The 25,599-nt window shown below is 41.9% G+C and overlaps 1 pseudogene; it reads right to left on the minus strand.

Annotated features, from left to right (window-relative positions):
- Positions 1,998 to 14,471, minus strand: LOC109849558 (annotated as a pseudogene).

Here is a 25,599-nt window from a genome sequence, read left to right on the forward strand (position 1 = left end):
TGCCCACAAGGTTATCATCAGCAGAGATGTTATCTTTGTAGAGAACCAACTACAAAGTAAAGAGAAAGAAAGCAGTTCGAGGAAGGACTCAGAGACTGTAGCTGTTCAGGTAAAAGATAATTTGAAATCTTCTGAAGCAACACCGGAGCATGATGTACAAGAACCGGCCGAGTCCGAGACTCCAGAAGTTCGAAGGTCAACTCGTGAGAGAAGACCACCGACTTAACACTCGGAGTATATTACAAAGAGTAATATTGCATACTGTCTTCTAACAGAAGATGGAGAGCTATCAACTTTTCATGAAGCTATAAATGACACAGATGCATCTTTGTGGATGGAAGCAATGCAGGAAGAAATTAAAGCTCTTCATAAGAACAAGACTTGGGAACTTGTGTCACTGCCACAAGGAAGAAAGACCATTGGAAACAAATGGGTCTACAATATCAAGCGAAATGGCGATGATCAAGTGGAGAGAGATCGTGCTAGATTGGTGGTAAAAGGATATGCTCAGAAAGAAGGTATTGATTTTAATGAAATGTTTTCTCCTGTAGTTCGACTAACAACAGTCTGAATAGTCCTGGCTATGAGCGCTATATTTGACTTACATCTAGAGCAGCTAGATGTGAAAACAGTATTTCTTCATGGAGATCTTGAAGAAGAAATTTACATGCTCCAATCAGAAGGTTTTGAAGAAAAAGAAAAAGAGAACTTGGTTTGCAGATTGAACAAATCTCTGTACGGTCTAAAGCAGGCGCCGAGGTGTTGGTACAAGAGATTTGATTCATTCATCATGAGCCTTGGATACAACAGACTTAATTCAGACCCTTGTGCATATTTTAAGAGGTTTGGTGAAAATAACTTTGTTATTCTATTGTTGTATGTTGATGACATGTTGGTTGCAGGCCCCAACAAAGATCGTATAAACGAATTAAAGACTCAGTTGGCTAGGGAATTTGAAATGAAGGATTTAGGATCTGCAAACAAGATTCTAGGGATGCAAATTTACCGAGACAGAGTTAATAGGAAGATTTGGCTTTCTCAGAAGAACTATTTGAAGAAAATCTTGCAGCATTTTAACATGCAAGATTGTAAATCAATTTCTACCCCACTTCCTGTTAATTTCAAGTTATCCTCTAGTATGAGTCCTAGTAGTGAAGAAGAGAGGATGAAGATATTTCGAGTGCCGTATGCATCAGCAGTGGGAAGCTTAATGTTCGCAATGATTTGTACAAGACCAGACATTACACAAGCAGTGAGAGTGGTTAGTCGATACATGGCGAATCCTAGTAAAGAGCATTGGAATACTGTAAAGAGGGTTCTAAGATACATTCAGGGAACCTCAAATGTTACATTATGTTATGGGGGATCTGATTTTGTTGTTAGTGGATATGCTGATTCTAATTATGCAGGTGATCGTGATAATAGCAAATCCACCACAAGTTATGTGTTTGCACTTACTGGCGGAGCTGTAAGCTGGGTTTCAAAACTACAGTCAGTTGTGGCTACACTAGTACAGATTTTCGCTTGAATAGCGCTTAAATTTGGGCTTGGATAGCGCTTTTAAGCGCTATGCAAGCTACCGCTATGGTAGCTACAATAGCGCTTAAAAAAGCGCTATCCGAAGGCTCGACTATAATAGCGCTTTATAAGATAGCGCTTATAAAAGCGCTATCCAAGCATTTAAAAAAAAAATCGTTTGCTTCTATAGCGCATAAATAAGCGCTATTGTAGTTCAAAAAAAAAAAAAGCTATGATAGCGCTAAAAAAAGCGCTATTGAAGTTAGCTATTTGAACTACAATAGCGCTTTAAAAAGCGCTATGCCAGTTCCAAAAAAAATACTATATATTTACCCTATATAGTTTAAAGAAGCGCTAACTGAGTTTTTGCATCTGTTTTTTTAATTAATTTTTTTAATTTTTGATACCTAATTTTCTAGGTCTAAATATTTAAATACTTACATAAATAACGATTTTCTATCCATCAATAACAATCTAACAAAAGGACAAAAATAGTATCCATTCATACAAAATATATATAGTGCAATCATTCAGTCAAAACATTATATATAACTGTTAAAGTGGAAATACAAAAATTAGTTAGTAGCACAATCATAACTAATATCCTAAATGTTGTCCTTCAACTTGACATCTTGTCCTTGAGGAACCGGTTATACAAATATCCTCCCCAATTGAATCTAAAATTCTCCATCTTCATTGGAGGATAAAATTTGAGTGGCTGACTATGAACAAACTGTAAAACACAAAAGTATAAAATATAATTAGATGAAATAAAATACTTCAAAAATCAAGAATGTATAAGTAATTCATTAAAATCATTTCTTACATAAACAGGAATACTGGTATCACCAAAAGCCAAGATATATGTCCTCAATGAAGCAGCAAACATAATGACCACAATGAATGCCATCCATCTGTAGTATTCATCAGTACATGACACCAGCTTGTTAAAAAAGAAAGCATTGCTAGTATTCATCAATATCTTCATCTGTGAGACTGCAAGTATGAGAAGAGGCAAAATAAACAAAATTATCACAACTCATGAGATATAACAACAAAAATTCATAATGTGTAAAACTATTGTTACATACATGTAATCTGTAAGACAATAGTGGCTGAAAGACACACATAGCTTTGTTGAATAAATCATACAAAATGAATCTAGAGATAAAAAAAAAGTGTAATCCACCATTCATCGTTAGAATTTTTGACTCCCATCAGCTTCAGTACATCACTAAATAATTTTGGCACTTTTTGAATGCAATATAAATTTCTAGGCCGTGTAATGTACATGTATATTGTTCCTATTAAAGTATTCATGCAAAATCAGATATTACCCAGATTAATATGAGTTGGATTTATTAAATCCATAGCTTGATGTATAACCAACCACAAGGCAGAGTTACTTTATATTTACATTGGTAGCCAACTAAGGCAAGGAGAAAAATCATATACAAAAATAATAATAATTGAGATAAGTGCTTGAACTATGATTGACTATAACTATGCTTGACAATATTCTTATGCTTTGCCTCTGAATAACACGCAAAGTTCTACATGCACAAGAAATTCATGGGTAGGAACCATTTAAGTATGTTGTTGAGGCAAAGAAAACTATGAAGACCAACAAAAGGTTCCCGTCTCCATATCCTTTGTGGTGTATATATTGAATGTTTGTAGACCCAAAGGTTCCCGTCTCCATATCCTTTGTGGTGTATATATTGAATGTTTGTACGCAAAGGATGTTCATATGAACATTATGATGTGTTTGATAATACCTCGGATGTTTTCATGCAAAAGGATATTCTTCATGTTTCCATATGACGCGTCCAGTAGAAACCAAAAATACTTACCGGCACCAATAGCATAGACATTCTTCAGACCGCCCATAACTTCATGGGTAACCAGATCACTATTATCCCACACAATGAAATGCGGCTGCCTTAGAAACTTTGCTAGAGGTTTCCTCCATTTCTCAGCTCCACATATTCGAGCATTCGCATACTCCTTATTATAGATCTCAGAAGCAATGTTTGGACCACCAAGGTAAAGTATATTCTCAATTGGGACTCCAGCTGCGAGGCAACGACTCATGATGTTACAAGAGATTATGTAGGATGTGCTAAGAGAATAGAGAACAATGATCTTGGCTGAACACATACGTACTTGATTATATGTTACACTTTTACAAGATAGTTTGGTCGACAGTTTTAAAATTTTGAACCAGAAGCATTTGGACATCGGTAAAGAACACACAGCAGATAAACCTTCTCTTACCCAAGATCAACCAACGGAAGAAGAACAAACCAGAAACCACTCTTATGAAGGCTAAAAATGGAGTCTTTACAAAAAAAATGAGCACGGAGGCTACAACTTGGGGCTATTCATTTTCTAGCAGACTAAAACACTTGAGATAAGGACCAAAGAAAATTCTAGACACACAAGGATTCTAGAGACCTCTAGCTGCTGTTACATAGAGACCAGAAACTATTAAATGCATGTCTACAACAAAAAACACAAAAGAACTTTTTGCAAATTCCAAAAAGAACTTTAAACTCAACACTCCCCCTTAAAGTTATTTTTGGAAATCAGTCCCAGCTTTGCACGAAGGAACTCAAATGGTCCTTTAGAGAGAGTCTTTGTGAAGATGTCTGCAATATTGAACTCACTTCTTACTTCCCTGTTGTTAATTGTTCCATCAAGAACCTTCTCTCTGATAAAATGATGCTCAATCTCAATATGTTTAGTTCTAGCATGACACACTGGATTATAGGCAAGCTTGATTGCACTTTGATTATCACCAAACAAATCTGTGGCCTTGATAATTGGATGATAAACATCCTTGATGAGTCTTCGAAGCCAAACACACTCCTGTGCAGCAAGTGTGGCAGCCTTATACTCTGCTTCAGTTTTGGATAAAGCCACTGCATCTTGTTTCTTGCTACACCAAGAAACACTTGTACTGTTGCACATAAACACATAACCAGATGTAGACCTTCTATTGTCTAAATCTCCAGCAAAGTCAGCATCTGTATAACCATTTAGCTCAAAACCACCACCTCTTTTGTAAAACAGACTAAGATCAATGGTAGAGTTAACATACTTGAGAATCTTCTTTGCTGCTTCAAGATGTGACTTCCGAGGCTCTTGCAAATAGCGGCTTATGAGTCCAACTGAGAAAGCAATGTCTGGCCTAGTAATTGTCAAATACAGAAGACCACCAACAAGAGAACGATAAGACTTGAAATTTGGTAAGAGTGACCCTTCATCCTTCCTTAATTTCTCATTTGTATCAAGAGGAGTAGATCGTTTCTTGCTAAGTTTCAGCCCATATTTTTCAATCAACTTCTTAGCATATCCTTCTTGTGATAGCAGAACACCCTCCTTAACATTTTTCACTTCCAAACCAAGAAAATGGCTCAGTTCACCCAAGTTCTTCATATCAAACCGAGTAGATAGTTCAGCCCTTAGCTTTGCAATCTCATCTTCATTGCTTCCAGTCACTATCATATCATCCACATACAAAAGAACCACCATATGCAAGTCTCCATCCTTTTTAACAAAAAGACTTGGATCTGCATCAGACGAATGATAGCCACAAAATTGCAAAAACTCTGCAATCTTCCCATACCATGCTCGAGGAGCTTGTTTAAGCCCATATAAGGCTTTCTTGAGTTTACACACATACCCTGGATGAGCATCTGATAAGTACCCCAATGGTTGTTCCATGTAGATATCCTTGTCAAGGTCTCCATATAGAAATGCGTTTTTAACATCGAGCTGCCACAACTTCCAATTTTGAGAGGCTGCCAAAGAAACCACAACACGAACAGATGTCATCTTCGCCACGGGACTGAAAGTTTCTTCATAATCTTCTCCGTAGCTTTGAGAGAAACCACGAGCCACCAATCTCGCTTTAAATCTGTCCACACTTCCATCAGCCTTTCTTTTCAACTTGTAAACCCATTTACATGTAATTGGAGTCACATGATCAGGTTTTGGGACAAGATCCCATGTCTCATTTTTAACGAGAGCCTTCATTTCCTCCTCCATAGCAAGCCTCCACTCTTCAACACCAGCAGCATCTTCAAAACAAGATGGTTCTTGATCATCAACTGGGCCTGTAAAGAAACAAGAATAAGTGCTTGTGAAATTTTCATCTCGGTACCGTGCTGGCTTGGTGATATTTCTTCTTGGCCTTTGATTTGCTTCATCATCAACATTACCATCTTCTGGAACAATACAATCTTCAACTTCATTTTCAGAATTAATGCTCCCCCTTTCACCTTGCTGCAAATTATCAAATGAAGGCAAACTAGAACCATTTGAGGAAGTTGGCAGCACGACAATTTCAGATTTTTGCAGACCTGACTCTCCACTGTTAGCAACACCATAGTATGATGAAACTTCATCAAATACAACATCTCTTGAGACAACAAAGTTGTGAGTTTCTGGATCCATGCATTTCCATCCCTTTTTTCTTTCATCATAGCCAATAAAAATGCATTTTTTCGCCTTTGCATCAAACTTCCCTCTTCTGGAGTCCGGCACATGAACATAGCATATTGAGCCAAACACTTTGAAGTGCTTTACACTAGGCTTCTCTCCGAACATCAGCTCATAAGGTGTCTTCATATTGTTTGGACTCAAAGGCAACCGGTTAATCACATAGGCTGCACACATCATACCCTCTGCCCAAAAACCTTTAGGCAAGTTTTTAGCATGTAACCAGCTTCTACATGTCTCTGTGAGATGCCGGATCTTCCTTTCAGCGATGCCATTTTGTTGTGGAGTCTCTGCACATGACAATTCTCTTCTTATCCCAAACCGTCGACAAAAGTGCAAGAACTCATTAGAAATAAATTCTCCACCATTGTCGGTTCGCAACCGCTTAATTTTTAAGCCAAGAACTCCTTCAACATTCTCTTTGAACTCTTGAAACTTGAAGAAGGCATCTGACTTGTGTTTAATACAATAGACCCATGTGAACCTTGAATAGTCATCAACAAGAATCATCAAATAACGGAAACCAGAGAAAGAGGGAGTTCTAGTGGGACCAAACAGATCACCATGAATACATTCCAAAGGAGCCTTGGTTCTAGATTGAGAGATTCCAAATGGAAGGCGATGAGACTTTCCGAATTGGCACCCTTCACATGCTTCTTTGCTGGGAAAAGATGTCAAACTTGGCAGGCCATTCACCAAATTCTTTCGAACCATAGCTTTCAACTTATCAAAGTTCACATGCCCCAATCTAGCATGCCACAATGATGCATTCTCATTGCAACTTACTTTATCAATATAAGATGAAGAGGCAGACAACACAAAAGTATCCTTCACCCTTCTACCAGTATGCATGACATCTGCCTTTATATACTTAACATTTTTAAGAAATTTAACATCATGTGGCCCAAACAAGACATTATAACCAGCATCCACAGCATTTGGAACTGAAAATAAATTTTTCTTCATTCCAAGAACGTGGAAAACATTATTTAAGGTGATAGAGTCGTTACCTCCATCATTGATGACCACCGTGCCTTCATTCTCAACCTTGTGAACTGTATTGTCTGCTGTCACCATAGCTTCATTGCCAGTATGTGGCTGTAATATGGAGAACTTTGATTCATCACCTGTCAAATGATGGCCACAACCGGAATCCACAATCCAATCATTCTGAAAATTAATGGAAGCCATGGCATTGTGAGTTGCCGATTCCACCAGAAAACACTTTCCCCAGCTGTCTTCATTGTCACCACAACTTGAGTCACGAGAGCCACCATTCTTCCTGGCGTAGTTTCCAGAATTAAGCTTCACGGTGCAGAACCTTTTGATGTGACCAGGTTTACCACATCGATGACACTTGAACTTCTTCTTATAATACGAGAAAGATTCACCTGGTCCATCATTGTCATGCTTCTTAACCTCCTTCTTCTCAAATCTGAAATTCCTTTTTTTATGAGCAGAGAGTGCTTCTGTGTTGTTGGGGTTGTCTGATATTGACATCCCAGCCATCTGTCGTGCTAAAGACTCTTGAGAAGACAAAAGGTTCTCGATCTCTTCCAGAGAGGGCTGTCAATCCCATCCTTGAATCGAAGTAACAAAAGGAGTGTACTCCTTCCTTAGCCCACGAATAATATGCCTTCTCACATAAGCTTCAGAAATAGGTTCATCTGGATCCAAGATTGAAATCTCCGAACACAAGTTTTTAATCTTTAAAAAGAATTGGGAGATTGAAAGATCACCTTGGCTTGAATTTGCTAGCTCATTCTCCAACATTTGCAGACGACCAATATCTTTCTTGTTGAATAGCCTGTTGAGAGTCTCCCAAATATCTTTTGCTGAGGTACACCTCATAATATGATCGAACAAAGCAGGAGATATAGACTTCTTTAGCACAAACTCTGCCTTTGCATTCACTGTCGTCCACTTCTTCAATGCTTCAGCATTTTCTGCATTCTCCTCTGGCCTGACTGCATTCGCTCCACCAACAACAGCCCACAACTCTTCACCAACCAAATAAGACTCCATACAAGATTTCCACATCTTGTAATTTGATTGGTTGAGCAGCTCTATGCCAAGACCGACGCTCCGACTCGACGACTCCATCTCTTCAGCAACACTGGTTGATCTTCTTCACCAAGCAATTAACACTGCACCTGCTCACCCTGGGGCCTTGGGGCTCTGATACCATAAAGAACACACAGCAGATAAACCTTCTCTTACCCAAGATCAACCAACAGAAGAAGAACAAACCAGAAACCACTCTTATGAAGGCTAAAAATGGAGTCTTTACAAAAAAAATGAGCACGGAGGCTACAACTTGGGGCTATTCATTTTCTAGCAGACTAAAACACTTGAGATAAGGACCAAAGAAAATTCTAGACACACAAGGATTCTAGAGACCTCTAGCTGCTGTTACATAGAGACCAGAAACTATTAAATGCATGTCTACAACAAAAAGCACAAAAGAACTTTTTGCATATTCCAAAAAGAACTTTAAACTCAACACTCCCCCTTAAAGTTATTTTTGGAAATCAGTCCCAGCTTTGCACGAAGAAACTCAAATGGTCCTTTAGAGAGAGTCTTTGTGAAGATGTCTGCAATATTGAGCTCACTTCTTACTTCCCTGTTGTTAATTGTTCCATCAAGAACCTTCTCTCTGATAAAATGATGCTCAATCTCAATATGTTTAGTTCTAGCATGACACACTGGATTATAGGCAAGCTTGATTGCACTTTGATTATCACCAAACAAATCTGTGGCCTTGATAATTGGATGATAAACATCCTTGATGAGTCTTCGAAGCCAAACACACTCCTGTGCAGCAAGTGTAGCAGCCTTATACTCTGCTTCAGTTGTGGATAAAGCCACTGCATCTTGTTTCTTGCTACACCAAGAAACACTTGTACTGTTGCACATAAACACATAACCAGATGTAGACCTTCTATTGTCTAAATCTCCAGCAAAGTCAGCATCTGTATAACCATTTAGCTCAAAACCACCACCTCTTTTGTAAAACAGACTAAGATCAATGGTAGAGTTAACATACTTGAGAATCTTCTTTGCTGCTTCAAGATGTGACTTCCGAGGCTCTTGCAAATAGCGGCTTATGAGTCCAACTGAGAAAGCAATGTCTGGCCTAGTAATTGTCAAATACAGAAGACCACCAACAAGAGAACGATAAGACTTGAAATTTGGTAAGAGTGACCCTTCATCCTTCCTTAATTTCTCATTTGTATCAAGAGGAGTAGATCGTTTCTTGCTAAGTTTCAGCCCATATTTTTCAATCAACTTCTTAGCATATCCTTCTTGTGATAGCAGAACACCCTCCTTAACATTTTTCACTTCCAAACCAAGAAAATGGCTCAGTTCACCCAAGTTCTTCATATCAAACCGAGTAGATAGTTCAGCCCTTAGCTTTGCAATCTCATCTTCATTGCTTCCAGTCACTATCATATCATCCACATACAAAAGAACCACCATATGCAAGTCTCCATCCTTTTTAACAAAAAGACTTGGATCTGCATCAGACGAATGATAGCCACAAAATTGCAAAAACTCTGCAATCTTCCCATACCATGCTCGAGGAGCTTGTTTTAGCCCATATAAGGCTTTCTTGAGTTTACACACATACACTGGATGAGAATCTGATAAGTACCCCAATGGTTGTTCCATGTAGATATCCTTGTCAAGGTCTCCATATAGAAATGCGTTTTTAACATCGAGCTGCCACAACTTCCAATTTTGAGAGGCTGCCAAAGAAACCACAACACGAACAGATGTCATCTTCGCCACGGGACTGAAAGTTTCTTCATAATCTTCTCCGTAGCTTTGAGAGAAACCACGAGCCACCAATCTCGCTTTAAATCTGTCCACACTTCCATCAGCCTTTCTTTTCAACTTGTAAACCCATTTACATGTAATTGGAGTCACATGATCAGGTTTTGGGACAAGATCCCATGTCTCATTTTTAACGAGAGCCTTCATTTCCTCCTCCATAGCAAGCCTCCACTCTTCAACACCAGCAGCATCTTCAAAACAAGATGGTTCTTGATCATCAACTGGGCCTGTAAAGAAACAAGAATAAGTGCTTGTGAAATTTTCATCTCGGTACCGTGCTGGCTTGGTGATATTTCTTCTTGGCCTTTGATTTGCTTCATCATCAACATTACCATCTTCTGGAACAATACAATCTTCAACTTCATTTTCAGAATTAATGCTCCCCCTTTCACCTTGCTGCAAATTATCAAATGAAGGCAAACTAGAACCATTTGAGGAAGTTGGCAGCACGACAATTTCAGATTTTTGCAGACCTGACTCTCCACTGTTAGCAACACCATAGTATGATGAAACTTCATCAAATACAACATCTCTTGAGACAACAAAGTTGTGAGTTTCTGGATCCATGCATTTCCATCCCTTTTTTCTTTCATCATAGCCAATAAAAATGCATTTTTTCGCCTTTGCATCAAACTTCCCTCTTCTGGAGTCCGGCACATGAACATAGCATATTGAGCCAAACACTTTGAAGTGCTTTACACTAGGCTTCTCTCCGAACATCAGCTCATAAGGTGTCTTCATATTGTTTGGACTCAAAGGCAACCGGTTAATCACATAGGCTGCACACATCATACCCTCTGCCCAAAAACCTTTAGGCAAGTTTTTAGCATGTAACCAGCTTCTACATGTCTCTGTGAGATGCCGGATCTTCCTTTCAGCGATGCCATTTTGTTGTGGAGTCTCTGCACATGACAATTCTCTTCTTATCCCAAACCGTCGACAAAAGTGCAAGAACTCATTAGAAATAAATTCTCCACCATTGTCGGTTCGCAACCGCTTAATTTTTAAGCCAAGAACTCCTTCAACATTCTCTTTGAACTCTTGAAACTTGAAGAAGGCATCTGACTTGTGTTTAATACAATAGACCCATGTGAACCTTGAATAGTCATCAACAAGAATCATCAAATAACGGAAACCAGAGAAAGAGGGAGTTCTAGTGGGACCAAACAGATCACCATGAATACATTCCAAAGGAGCCTTGGTTCTAGATTGAGAGATTCCAAATGGAAGGCGATGAGACTTTCCGAATTGGCACCCTTCACATGCTTCTTTGCTGGGAAAAGATGTCAAACTTGGCAGGCCATTCACCAAATTCTTTCGAACCATAGCTTTCAACTTATCAAAGTTCACATGCCCCAATCTAGCATGCCACAATGATGCATTCTCATTGCAACTTACTTTATCAATATAAGATGAAGAGGCAGACAACACAAAAGTATCCTTCACCCTTCTACCAGTATGCATGACATCTGCCTTTATATACTTAACATTTTTAAGAAATTTAACATCATGTGGCCCAAACAAGACATTATAACCAGCATCCACAGCATTTGGAACTGAAAATAAATTTTTCTTCATTCCAGGAACGTGGAAAACATTATTTAAGGTGATAGAGTCGTTACCTCCATCATTGATGACCACCGTGCCTTCATTCTCAACCTTGTGAACTGTATTGTCTGCTGTCACCATAGCTTCATTGCCAGTATGTGGCTGTAATATGGAGAACTTTGATTCATCACCTGTCAAATGATGGCCACAACCGGAATCCACAATCCAATCATTCTGAAAATTAATGGAAGCCATGGCATTGTGAGTTGCCGATTCCACCAGAAAACACTTTCCCCAGCTGTCTTCATTGTCACCACAACTTGAGTCACGAGAGCCAGTGAGCCACCATTCTTCTTGGCGTAGTTTCCAGAATTAAGCTTCACGGTGCAGAACCTTTTGATGTGACCAGGTTTACCACATCGATGACACTTGAACTTCTTCTTATAATACGAGAAAGATTCACCTGGTCCATCATTGTCATGCCTTCTCAAATCTGAAATTCCTTTTTTTATGAGCAGAGAGTGCTTCTGTGTTGTTGGGGTTGTCTGATATTGACATCCCAGCCATCTGTCGTGCTAAAGACTCTTGAGAAGACAAAAGGTTCTCGATCTCTTCCAGAGAGGGCTGCCGATCCCATCCTTGAATCGAGGTAACAAAAGGAGTGTACTCTTTCCTCAGCCCACGAATAATATGCCTTCTCACACGAGCTTCAGAAATAGGTTCATCTGGATCCAAGATTGAAATCTCCGAACACAAGTTTTTAATCTTTAAAAAGAATTGGGAGATTGAAAGATCACCTTGGCTTGAATTTGCTAGCTCATTCTCCAACATTTGCAGACGACCAATATCTTTCTTGTTGAATAGCCTGTTGAGAGTCTCCCAAATATCTTTTGCTGAGGTACACCTCATAATATGATCGAACAAAGCAGGAGATATAGATTTCTTTAGCACAAACTCTGCCTTTGCATTCACTGTCGTCCACTTCTTCAATGCTTCAGCATTTTCTGCATTATCCTCTGGCCTGACTGCATTCGCTCCACCAACAACAGCCCACAACTCTTCACCAACCAAATAAGACTCCATACAAGATTTCCACATCTTGTAATTTGATTGGTTGAGCAGCTCTATGCCAAGACCGACGCTCCGACTCGACGACTCCATCTCTTCAGCAACACTGGTTGATCTTCTTCACCAAGCAATTAACACTGCACCTGCTCACCCTGGGGCCTTGGGGCTCTGATACCATAAAGAACACACAGCAGATAAACCTTCTCTTACCCAAGATCAACCAACAGAAGAAGAACAAACCAGAAACCACTCTTATGAAGGCTAAAAATGGAGTCTTTACAAAAAAATGAGCACAGAGGCTACAACTTGGGGCTATTCATTTTCTAACAGACTAAAACACTTGAGATAAGGACCAAAGAAAATTCTAGACACACAAGGATTCTAGAGACCTCTAGCTGCTGTTACATAGAGACCAGAAACTATTAAATGCATGTCTACAACAAAAAACACAAAAGAACTTTTTGCAAATTCCAAAAAGAACTTTAAACTCAACAATCGGAACCGTTAGCCATGCTCTAAAATTGCTTAAAAGAAAGAAATTCCATCCATATGCATCTAACTGACACAGAATGGATGGTCTCAGAGACCAATCTTATTTAACGCCTACAAAATATATGTTTTACCAATAAATCATCATATGAATTAAGCAAAGCAAATATCATCTAATTAAATCTTGACTGTCAATACATTGCTCAATAAAGGATGTAGGCATGAATCTTTGGATTCCACCGTCAACTTATATGGTTCAAAACTTTGATCTAATATACTGACTACATATGTGAAGCAACGGTACGGGGTTATCGATGGTTTCCCAAACGAACCATAATATATGAATGATCTCAGTAAATTACTTGAGAATCAAATGGGTACCATGACTTTTATCATGAATTGAGACTAAACTACTTAAATATCTCTGATAACGACGAGAAGGGAGAGAGAGAGAGAGAGAGCTCACTTGCGCATTGGATCATCTGAGTAGGCGTCACAATCCTAGGCAACGGATCAAGAGCAGCCTCGATCCCCTTTGCCAAAGAGATAATAATCGGCACGCTGAGCCTCTCCTTCCAATACCTACTAATCTCCTCAAAGACCTCCCTGGTCTCCGTCGACGGCAACCCGTTGACGACGATATCCGCGTCCCAAACCGCCTCCTGCAAGTTCGTCACGACCTTCATCGGGCACAGCGGAGTCTCGATCATGTTCAAGCAGAAGCCGTCCCTCAGAATCTCATCAGCGTACAGAACCCTGTCCCCCAACCTCCCCTCAACGTACTTCAGGTACGCGCATCTCCCGATCAGCCGGCGCAGCACGTCCTCCCTCGAATTGATCACCTCGAAGAGGTGCTCGGCGGTCGACCTGTCGACAGACCTCCCGGGCCTTCGCCAGATTCTGATCTGGATTTTGTCGCAGAACTGGCCGTAGGCGTCCTGGAGCAGGGCAGCGAAGACGCTGCCCCAAGCTCCGGCCCCAATGCCCACGATCTTCAAGAGGTTTGCCCTCGGATTTGCTGAGGACTCGCCTGAGCTCATCGAGCTTTAGCTCAGCGGACCTGTGGGGGCTGTGGTTTGATCCGTTGGGGTGACCGGGGCTGCCATTGCCGTCCGTGCTCCCGACCATTTTCCCTCGAGAATTGTTGAGCCCAAATTGTTTCCAACGGTCAAATCAAATTGTTGACCCCGAGTCATCCGCCGCTTCAAGAGCTCTCCGTTCGATTACCGGGTGGTTTGCTGAAATTAAACCTTAAATCAGGAGACGAAATAGCAGATTCAATGATTTGAGGGACAAATTTTTTCAAAGTATTACACAATCTGAGAACGCAGAGGATCTCAGATCACGAAAAGTTAGCCTTCAGAGCGGCACTCAGATCACCGCGCAGATCCATCACGAGGCCGAGCCGGGTTGAAGACGACGAGAGAGGGCAGACGATCAAAAACCAAATCGGCGAGCGAGAGAGAGAGAGAGAGAGAGAGAGAGAGAGAGAGAGAGAGCAGCGGAGTCTCATCGGCGAGAGAGAGAGAGAGAGAGAGAGAGAGAGAGAGAGAGAGAGAGAGCAGCGGAGTCTCGAGAGGATCTGGGACGAAAATTTGGGGATGACTTTAATTTGGCGTGGGACGAAAATTTTGGGGATAAATTTGGCGGTGGAATGAAAATTTTGGGGGGAACGAAATGAAAAAAAGGCTTTTGGGTGGAATGAAAATTTTAATTTGGAAACTGTAATAGCGCTTATGAAGCGCTATTTAAGAGAATAACAACATAGCGCTTTAGAAGCGCTATTTAAGTGAACCCGGAATCAACTCACATAGCGCTTTAGAAGCTCTATCGTCATATAGCGCTTTAGAAGCGCTATCCAAGTAACCCATGTAACACTTATCATATAGCGTTTTATTGAAGCGCTAAAGAAGCTTCAACTGGTATAGCGCTTAACTAACAAGCGCTATTGCTGCAATTTTTCTTTTAAATTTTTTTTTTAATTTTTTCAATATGCAAATAAGCGCTATTCAAGCAGCCACTTAGATAGCGCTTTTAAAAAGCGCTATCTAAGTGGCGTTTCCTAAGCCTAAATCTGTAGTAGTGCTATTTCAACAACAGAAACAGAGTGTGTAGCAGCTACACAAGCCAGTAAAGAAGCGATGTGGTTGAAGATGGTGTTAGAGGAACTCGGCCATGAATAAAAGAAGATTTCTCTATTTTATGACAGTCAGAGTGCTTTGCATTTGGCAAGAAATCCAGCCTTTCATTCAAAGACCAAACACATTCGAGTTCAGTATCACTTCGTTCGTGAGAAAGTAGAAGAAGGAACAATGGATATGCAGAAAATTCACACCAAAGATAACCTAGCTGATTTTTTGACAAAAGCAGTTAATACTGACAAATTTATTTGGTGTCGATCCTCCTGTGGTCTGTCAGAGATGTAAGCAACATGAAGATGACAAGATAGAAAGAATGATGTGAAGATATGATTGATACTCAATTAAATCTTCAAATGGGAGATTGTCAGCAGCCTCAGCCGCCCACATTCCTTTGACAGCAACCGTTTTTGACTTTGGATAAATGAGCGGGCCCTACATCATTATTATAATATAAATGCATAGTAATTTATTATTATTTTATTATGCATAGTGTTTTTCAAAATCCTATAAATAAGCTCCAAATCCTTAAGAAAATCTTATCCCAGAAACAACTTCTTATATAGAAGAGTGAGAGAGAAAAAAAACAAAGAGAATTTCTCCTTGTAAAGAGAGAGAGTTTGTAACTCCAAAGTTTTCTCGTCATAGTGGAATCTTCTATCCTTGCCCGTGGACGTAGGCAATCAAGTGCCGAACCATGTAAATCTGTGTGTCCAACTTTTTATCTCTATTTTGCTCTACTATTGTTGCGATCCTGCTCTATTAGGCCCCGGGTTTGTCCCAACAACATCGACATTCCCCTGTTCTTCACGCTTTGTAGGATTCAGTCAACAAGCTCTTTGCAGCTTCTGAATATTCAAATTGAATTTGTACAATTTGTTTAACATGAATTATTGAAACTTTGTGCAAAAAAAAGTGAAACATCTTGTCATATCTATATTTCTTTATACCTTCTTATAGTTCCTTGTGAGTTGTGACAACAAACTGGTACGGGTAACGTTTTTTATTAAATGATTTACAGGGGATACACCACGCTTCAAGTAACTTTGATTGGGTAAAATCAACAAAAGATGAGACTGCATAAATTATGATTTCCTCAGAACTCTTGGTATAAACTAGAAAAGAGTGACGAATCATAGTAAAAGGGCACTGAAAACTTTTCACATGCCATCAAAATTCAGCCTAATTCTAAATATGACAATAAGAATGTAACTATATAATAATTTGCACCTTACTTTTGGTAAATATTCTATTCCTTTCAGTTCCTTCTATAAGAGACTGCAGTCTAGCTATCTTTCATCAGTAGAAACTTTATATTCCAGTCACAAAATAGAGTAAGCCAGAGTAAGTTCCATTCTTCATATGATAAGTCTGGGCCTAGGTTATCCGGATGCTTCATCTTGGCTCCAGTATCCATTTTCATGTCCGTGCCTGTGTCGGACACTTCTTGAACACTTCTTGAGTATATGCATACATCTATGCAGACATGTGCCCCAGCAACTGTTGGGAATTTACGCCGAAACCCCTAAAAACAACAGAAACGCGGAATAGAGAAAAGCACACCAAGATTTACGAGGTTTGGCAACTGCCTACGTCCTTGTTTGCGTCGAAAGTTAATGTATTCATTGCGGTATTCATTACAACTTCGGTCGCTACAATGAAAACAAAAAGATAATCTTTTTATAAGATCTTTACACAATGAAAACAAAAGTTACAACTCTCGTCAAAACAAACGCAGAGATCGTTTATCGGTCTTCTGCTTGCGTGGGATCTTTGCCTGTGCCGTGGTTTATCCGTGGACCGCCTTTGATCTGGATCCGGTTGATGAAAAATTTGGCAGAGCTTCGTCTTCACCGAGGAAGTATTTGATTTGAAGCGCTGAGATCGACCAAGCGAAATCAGGGCTCTTCTCGAGATTAAGACCAAGCCTAATCTCAAGGGACGGACGGGAACGGGCGTCGGATCTCTCGAACTCTTCTTCTTTATACCGAAGAACTCGCCAAGATCTGTCAACCCTCGCTGAAATTCGTGCTCCTTTGACTCCACAATCCGGCAGCACCTCCTCGTCTTGATAATCAATCGCCCCTCAGAAATGAGCACCCGAGCTCGTATTTATAAGCTTCAGAAGCGGTTATTTGTATGAGAACAAGTGATTTGGCTCTATCTTCAGTTAATAACTGATTAACCATGCTAGGGGATGATATCAAGTCAGTTTGGATGCTCAGGAACGACCAAATCCCGAGAAAAACCGTCAAAAACCGAACTGGGGTCGAAACAGCGCGCGCAGGAAAAATCCGACTCGCAATTACTGTAGCGCGGGTCGGAAAATTCCGATCCGTGGTTACTGTAGCACGGGTCGGAAAATTCCGGCCCGCGGTTACTGTAGCGCGGGTCAGTTTGAGATATCTGCGGTATTTTGATCATAACTCTTTCGTACGACCTTCGTTTAGGCTGATTCAAGATGCGTTAGAAAGATGAAGAAGAGGTCTACAACTTTTATGTTTTGAGATTTTCCAGATTCAAATCGCAGCATAGTCAAAACTTCATTTCTTTGTGCAGTCAAATCACTGTAGCAAATTCCGACCCGCGTTTACTGTAGCAAATTCCGACCCGCTACTGTAGCATAATCACGACTTGCTACTGTAGCAGAATTTCCGACCCGCTACTGTAGCAGAATTCCGACCCGCTACTGTAGCAGAATTCCGACCCGCTACTGTAGCAGAATTCCGACCCGCGGGTACTGTAACAGCCTTAACTCACTCATCCGACCTCGGAATGAGGCGATTCAAGATGCGTTGGACAGCCAACGAGGAGATCTACAGGATCCCATAATTGAATCATATGTGGAATAAATAGGACACGAGGGGTGCTCCACCTTTTGTAAATGACGTGGGGATCCCGATCAGCTCTCGTTTCCGTTATTCCGAAGTTTCGTTGCTTCGTATGACCCGTCGACTCACTTCATGTGTTTGTCATTGTCAAACGAGCTCCTACGACTCTAATAGCGATGTTTATCATCTTCTCTCTGTCTCGAGTCGTGTACGGACACCCATAGGTATTTTTAGACGCCTACAGATACCCCCTCCAAAGTATTTCAGACTCATTCTTTTATAGAGGAGTCTGGAATGCTTTGGATAAGATAGGCCATCTTCTCAATTTTGTAGAGTGACCTTGAACTATCTCAATTCTTAACTTCTTGAGTCTTCAATCTATTCATTGTTTCGTTGAATAGGTAAAGTTCTTTCGGCGCTGCGTTTATCGTCTGACCGCTGTCGAAATTTTGAACTGAGATTGGTGTGTAACTTTCTGAACTTAGCTCGTGCCATTGAGTTGACTTTGAACTGATCCTCTCCGTCGGGAATTCATATCTAATTGTAACTGAAAATCCTTGGGGTCATCTTTTGCCTTATTTTGGCGAAATTGCTGATGCGTTGACCGGCATCGATCTTTACTGTAACGCATTGACCGGTGTTAACACAGTTTATATTCGTACGTTTGCTGGAGTCTACACAGTTTAAGCTCTTAAGGCATTGGAGCGTGACGGTCCCGAATGTTGGGCTGCAGGACCAACTATTAAAGCTGATTCATCTGCACGTGTGGATCTTATCCTGAAGTTTGTTGGATGTTCAAGTCATGAGACCAACTAATGAAGCTGATACGTCAATGACTCGCATTTATAGAATTTTTGGCAAATTCTCAGCCATCAACGGGTTTGATGAGCCTTTACCGACTACCGTTTGAGTCGGGCTAGCATGCGGATTGTTTAAGTCCGTTCCGCATGTAACGTTATGCTAAAAGAGTTAACTCTTTTAGTGCTACGATATTGAATACGTAGACTTCGTCTTTCTCCTGTGAAAAGACTAAACAGCGACGTGTATCAGACGTAGACTTTAAGGTTTTTGGCAAACCCTCAGCCTTCAACGGATTTGGCGTGCCTTTACCGATTACCGTTTGAATCGGGCTTGCATGCGGATTGTTTAAGTCCGTTCCGCACGTGACGTTGTGCTAAAGTAATGAACTCCCTTAGACTTGATGCTACGATATTGAATACGTAGACTTCGCCATTGTTACGGGAATAGGCTACCCGGCAACGTGTATTAGACGCTGACCTATCCCTACATAGGCTTCGGGATAAAAGTCCCCAGATTAGAATTCTGGTATCTTTTTCAATCGGTGAAAGACTAAACCGGCAACGCGAGTTAGACGTTGACTTATCCCTACTTAGGGTTCGAGATAAAATTCCCCGCGCGTGTGAAGCACGGATTTTGGCGTTATGAATAACGACTTGCCACAATGTCGAATATGTGGACTTTTGTCCTTTTCACGGCAAAAGACTAACCGGCAACGCGTGTTAGGCGTTGACTTATCCCTGCTCAGGATTCGGGATAAAATTCCCCATGCATAAAAGGCATGGATTTTTGTTGCTATGACGCTGAATACGTAGACTCGGTCATTTTTTACGGGAACGAACCACCCAGCAACGCGGGCTAAGCGTTGACTTATCCCTACTTAGGCTTCGGGATAAAATGCCCCAGACTGGATTCTGGTGTCTTTTTCAATCAGTGAAAGACTAAACCGGCAACGCGTGTTAGGTGTTGACTTATCCCTACTCAGGATTCGGGATAAAATTTCCCATGCATAAAAGGCATGGATTTTTGTTGCTACGATGCTGAATACATAGACTCGGTCGTTTTTACGGGAACGAACCACCCAGCAACGTGGGCTAAGCGTTGACTTATCCCTACTTAGGCTTCGGGATAAAATGCCCCAGACTAAATTCTGGTGTCTTTTTTCAATCGGTGAAAGACTAAACCGGCAACGCGTATTAGGCGTTGACTTATCCCTACTTAGGCTTCGGGATAAAATTCCCCGTGCGTGTGAAGCACAGATTTTAGGAGTTTAGAAAAAAAAAGTGATGTCTTCTCTTGGGGCAAAGACGAACCCGATGCGGGAGGAAGAATTTTATATTCTATCTCTAAATCTTGTTTAGGGTAAAGACGGACCCCAAAATGGAAGAGGAAGAATTTTATATTCTATCTCCCGGTACTGAAGAGGAAGAATTTTATATTCTATCTACAGTAGGAAAGGAAACTCAAGGTGGGATCTCCACCCCCAGAATCCGAAAAGGTAAAACTAAGAGTAGGATCTCCAAGATTCAAACGACCCTAACTTTTATAGGATTGGTTGCTTGATCCAAGAAAAGAGTTCCTCATTTATTGAGGAGAAATTCCAATTTCGACCCTAACTTTTATAGGTTTGGCTGAAAAGGAAGAGATGGAAGTCTTTCGTTTATCGAAAGGGATGACTCGATCTTAGTCCTAACTATCTGCAGATTTGACTAAGTGAAGTCGGAGACAATCCTAGCTTTTATAGGTTTGATTGTTCAAATTGAAAGTGGACCTCTCGTTCATGGAAGGAATCGAGGGGGAATTTTGGTTATGGTCCTAACTGTAAGAAGGTTTGACCAGGTAGACATTGGGAGTGGGAGTAAAAATCAAAGTGGGAGTGTTGACTTGTACCGATTACTCAACGGGGATTCTTGGTGTCAAGTGATAAATACTTAACACGGAGGGGTTTGACAATCGTCAATGTTACGTGCACAAACACGTCAAAATTTTAAATAGATTCAATCGAAAGGAATTTTGGTGGTCCCACCGTCAATTAGTCTGATTGATGGGGGATTTTATGGTGGAAGACTGTGAGTCGTCAAACACCAATGAAAGTTTTGTGAGGGAAGATTGATCCAACGAAGTGATCGAATCTCATCTCAGCAAAATAGTGTTCGGAAATCACAGTGGGGGTTTAGTGTTTATCACTTTGTTTGTAATGATCGGGTTATCCCTAAGAAAATTACATATAGTATTCTTCCGGGAACTTCCCGTTACATGAATCATCCACCCCCAGCTTCTTCGCGAAACTGGGTTTATCATTGCATTCGGTTACATGATCGGGTTATCCTTAAGAATATTACATATAAAAATTCTCCTGGAACTTCCCGTCAATGGTAGGAAACAGTTTAGACTCATATACCAATTGGAGTATCAGGGAGCAGTTTAACCTCTTATACCGGTCGGAGGATTAAGAAGCAGTTTATACTCTTATACTTGTCGGAGTGTTCATTCGGCTCAATTGAATTTGAGAAGCAGTTTATACTCGTATACTCTTCGGAGTGTGAGAAGGAGCAGTTTATACTCTTATACTTGTCGGAGTCTTGCCGTTCTCATTTGGCTTATCCTAGCATTATGACGTCGGCTTCAACTAAGGTTTGGATGCTATTCTTGAGAGCAAAGCAATCCTTGGTGGGATGAAGGATCCTTCTGTGGTATGCACAATACTTTGGATCCAAAATGTTATCAGCTTCCTCCTGATTTGTGATGGGTGGAAGCTTAATCTTGTTGTTTTCAAGGATAGATTCGAAGATGGCTGGAACGTCCTCGTCCTTGAAGGAATACTCTTTTTGGAGTCTCGGGTCCGAAGTCTTTTGCTGCCTTCGGGATTGCTGTTGTGACGTTTGATTAGTACCAACAGCAGCTGCAGGTGCCTTGCCCTTACCACGGGAGGCAAAGTTCGAGTTCGGAGGATTGGCCGTCGGTTGGTTCCTCTCAGCTTTCTTCCTTCGGAGGAAGCGTTCGACTCGCTCTCCGCGCATCTTCAACTCTTTCCAAGTGTTGGACGGTGCAACTCCCATAACTTCTAATATCTCAATAGATAGGTTGTTATGACAAGTCTGGAGGATGAAGTCCTCCGTGATCGGATCTCGGCAGTTCATTGGTTTCGTCATCTTCTTGTTTTTCATCGAAAAGTGTCCTGATGGATACCTCGTTGTCGTCATCAAAGAAGTTACCAAGGAATGAGTTCTCCATATCGTCCCAGTTGTTAATACTTCCGGGCTTGAGACGGCGGTACCAATCGAAGGCCGGCCCGCGAAGGGTGCCAACGAATGACCGAACCATCAAGGCTTCATTGCCGGAGATCATACCTAAGTGGGACTTGAAGTAGATCAGATGTTGAGTGGGTGAACCCTTCCCGTCAAATGACGTGAAGTTAATCAAGTTGAACTTCGCCGGGTATGCTATTGTGTCCCACTCTCTTGGATATGGACATGGAATGCCAGTCCTCTTTACCTCTCGATCAGACATTAGAGCGTTGATTTTACTCTCGAGATCTTTCATTTTCTCATCCTCGCTCGTATCGGGCTTTGGACGATTCTTAAGAGGAATAACGGGGCCACCTCCACTCGTGTCGGGCCTCGGACGATTTGAAAGAGGAATAACACGGCCACCCCCGACATTGTCATCTTCGGTGGAACCACCCCCAGCGTTGTTATTTTTAGTGGAGTCACCCCCAGTGTTTTGGTCAACGGGAGGGTTATCAGGATTGAGATGTTCATCTACATCTGAATCGCTATTTGCTTGGTTAGCAGTGTTGCGACGACTGGATTCACCAATTTGATTCGACAAAGCTCGGATTTGTTGGTCATGTTCTTCCCTCATCCGTAGCATAGCCATTTCCACTTTCTGCTTGGTTAGAGCATCCTCAACCATTTTAGTTGCTTCCTCGGTGTTAATCATAAACACCTCGCGGGATTGCCCTGGGCTAGATACCGTATTGTCAGAAGCGACTGCAGAGTTAGCATCCGATACTTCATCATCCGAGGATAACCCTCTCTGCATTCTTTGGTAGTCCCTGCGTCTAGTGGTCCCTGATCGCAACCGGGTTAGACGATGCGATACAAGCGGGTCAGAGCTAGAAGGTCGAATTGATTTTCCCTTATCAACCATATTGATGGTAACCTCTGGGGGTTCGTCACCTTGAACGACCAATCGTTTCTTACGGAGGCGCTTTAGATTAGACTTATCCTTTCCGTTGGAGATCCTCTCAAATACCGAGACCCTCTGCGGAGCGGTCTTGGGGCAGCTACACGCTGATAATGCTGTCCTGATAAGTTCGACGCGCGGGCAGTGAGATTTTGTTTCTCGGGTATATCTTTTCCGAGACTTGTTCATACCCCCAGCCCGATAGTACAACTCATCGGTCAGATGACCGGAGCAACCTATCGTACGTTGACACAACTCCCCAAGTATAACGTTGTCATCGTCAGATGAATACGTTTCTTTCAGGGGATTTGCCGCTTTATCAGCATTCTCAAGAGTCACATGTTTAGAACTACACTTTTGGGAGCGCAAGATCTCAACAGGCTCTTGGTTTTGGATAAACACCCTCAGGCGGGTAGAAATTGGAGTTTTCCCTTCATGAGAAGGCTTGAAATTGTTATGAGGGCGTGTGCGGCCCCCAGCTCGACGAGTTGCTCGGGGTTTAGTCACCGGACCCAAACGTTCTTTGCTCAGAACTTTGCCTCGATCCTCGTGTAAAGGACCCAGGCGATCAACTATCCTCACCTTGAATCGGGACAAATCCATGTTGTCGTGGGGCTCCACCAGAGGTGCGAAACTCGAAGGGATCAACGTAACCGGTGCAGAACGTCTTCTGTCTCGACCCTGGCGCGGGTCAGATTTAAGTGACCGACGGGTTGGAGGGTCGGATTCAAGTGACCCGCGAAGTGGAGGGTCGGATCCAAGTGACCCGCAAAGTGGAGGGTCGGATCCAAGTGACCTGCGATTTGGAAGGTCGGATCCAAATGACCTGCAAAGTGGAGGGTCGGATCCAAGTGACCTATGATTTGGAAGGTCGGATCCAAGTGACCTGCGATTTGGAAGGTCGGATCCAAGTGACCTGCAAATTGGCAGGTCGGATTGGAGTGACCTGCAAATTAGAGGGTCGGATTGGAGTGACCTGCGTTTTGGCGGGTCGGATTGAAGTGACCTGCAAATTGGCGGGTCGGATTTTGATAAAATAGGCGCGCCTTCTGTACTCAACTCCTTGATTGAGGAGGAGTTCAGATCTGCAGATCCGGACTCATTGGAGGCCGGAAGGGCGTTGTAAGGTTCAGCTACCGCAACAACGGGGGCGTTGATCTTCCTTCGCTTGCGAGAGGCGGAGGATCTGGAGGAGGAGGACGACAGATATTCCTCGAACTTCAGTTGGTCGAACTCGTATTCGACCACTTCTTCAACCGGGATGCAGATCCGAGGTTGCGACACGACAGCTCCGGCAGCGAAGCTGTTGGCTCCCACTGTGGTCGCCAGATTGTTTGCGTCGAAAGTTAATGTATTCATTGCGGTATTCATTACAACTTCGGTCGTTACAATGAAAACAAAAAGATAATCTTTTTATAAGATCTTTACACAATGAAAACAAAAGTTACAACTCTCGTCAAAACAAACGCAGAGATCATTTATCGGTCTTCTGCTTGCGTGGGATCTTTGCCTGTGCCGTGGTTTATCCGTGGACCGTCTTTGATCTGGATCCGGTTGATGAAAAATTTGGCAGAGCTTCGTCTTCACCGAGGAAGTATTTGATTTGAAGCGCTGAGATCGACCAAGCGAAATCAGGGCTCTTCTCGAGATTAAGACCAAGCCTAATCTCAAGGGACGGACGGGAACGGGCGTCGGATCTCTCGAACTTTCCTTCTTTATGCCGAAGAACTCGCCAAGATCTATCAACCCTCGCTGAAATTTGTGCTCCTTTGACTCCACAATCCGGCAGCACCTCCTCGTCTTGATAATCAATCGCCCCTCAGAAATGAGCACCCGAGCTCGTATTTATAAGCTTCAGAAGCGGTTATTTGTATGAGAACAAGTGATTTGGCTCTATCTTCAGTTAATAACTGATTAACCATGCTAGGGGATGATATCAAGTCAGTTTGGATGCTCAGGAACGACCAAATCCCGAGAAAAACCGTCAAAAAACCGAACTAGGGTCGAAACAGCGCGCGCAGGAAAAATCCGACTCGCAATTACTGTAGCGCGGGTCGGAAAATTCCGACCCGCAGTTACTGTAGCGCGGGTCGGAAAATTCCGACCCGCGGTTACTGTAGCGTGGGTCAGTTTGAGATATCTGCGGTATTTTGATCATAACTCTTTCGTACGACCTCCGATTAGGCTGATTCAAGATGCGTTGGAAAGATGAAGAAGAGATCTACAACTTTTATGTTTTGAGATTTTCCAGATTCAAATCGCAGCATAGTCAAAACTTTATTTCTTTGTGCGGTCAAATCACTGTAGCAAATTCCGACCCGCTACTGCAGCAGAATTTCCGACCCGCTACTGTAGCAGAATTCCGACCCGTGAGTACTGTAGCAAAATTCCGACCCACGGGTACTGTAACAGCCTTAACTCACTCATCCGACCTCGGAATGAGGCGATTCAAGATGCGTTGGAAAGCCAACGAGGAGATCTACAGGCTCCCATAATTAAATCATATGTGGAATAAATAGGACACGAGGCGTGCTCCACCTTTTGTAAATGACGTGGGGCTCCCGATCAGCTCTCGTTTCCGTTATTCCGAAGTTCTGTTGCTTCATATGACCCGTCGACTCACTTCATGTGTTTGTCATTGTCAAACGAGCTCCTGCGACTCTAATATCGATGTTTAT

The sequence above is a fragment of the Asparagus officinalis genome, chromosome 7, assembly GCF_001876935.1.
Source record: "Asparagus officinalis chromosome 7, Aspof.V1, whole genome shotgun sequence".
Taxonomy (NCBI): domain Eukaryota; kingdom Viridiplantae; phylum Streptophyta; class Magnoliopsida; order Asparagales; family Asparagaceae; genus Asparagus; species Asparagus officinalis.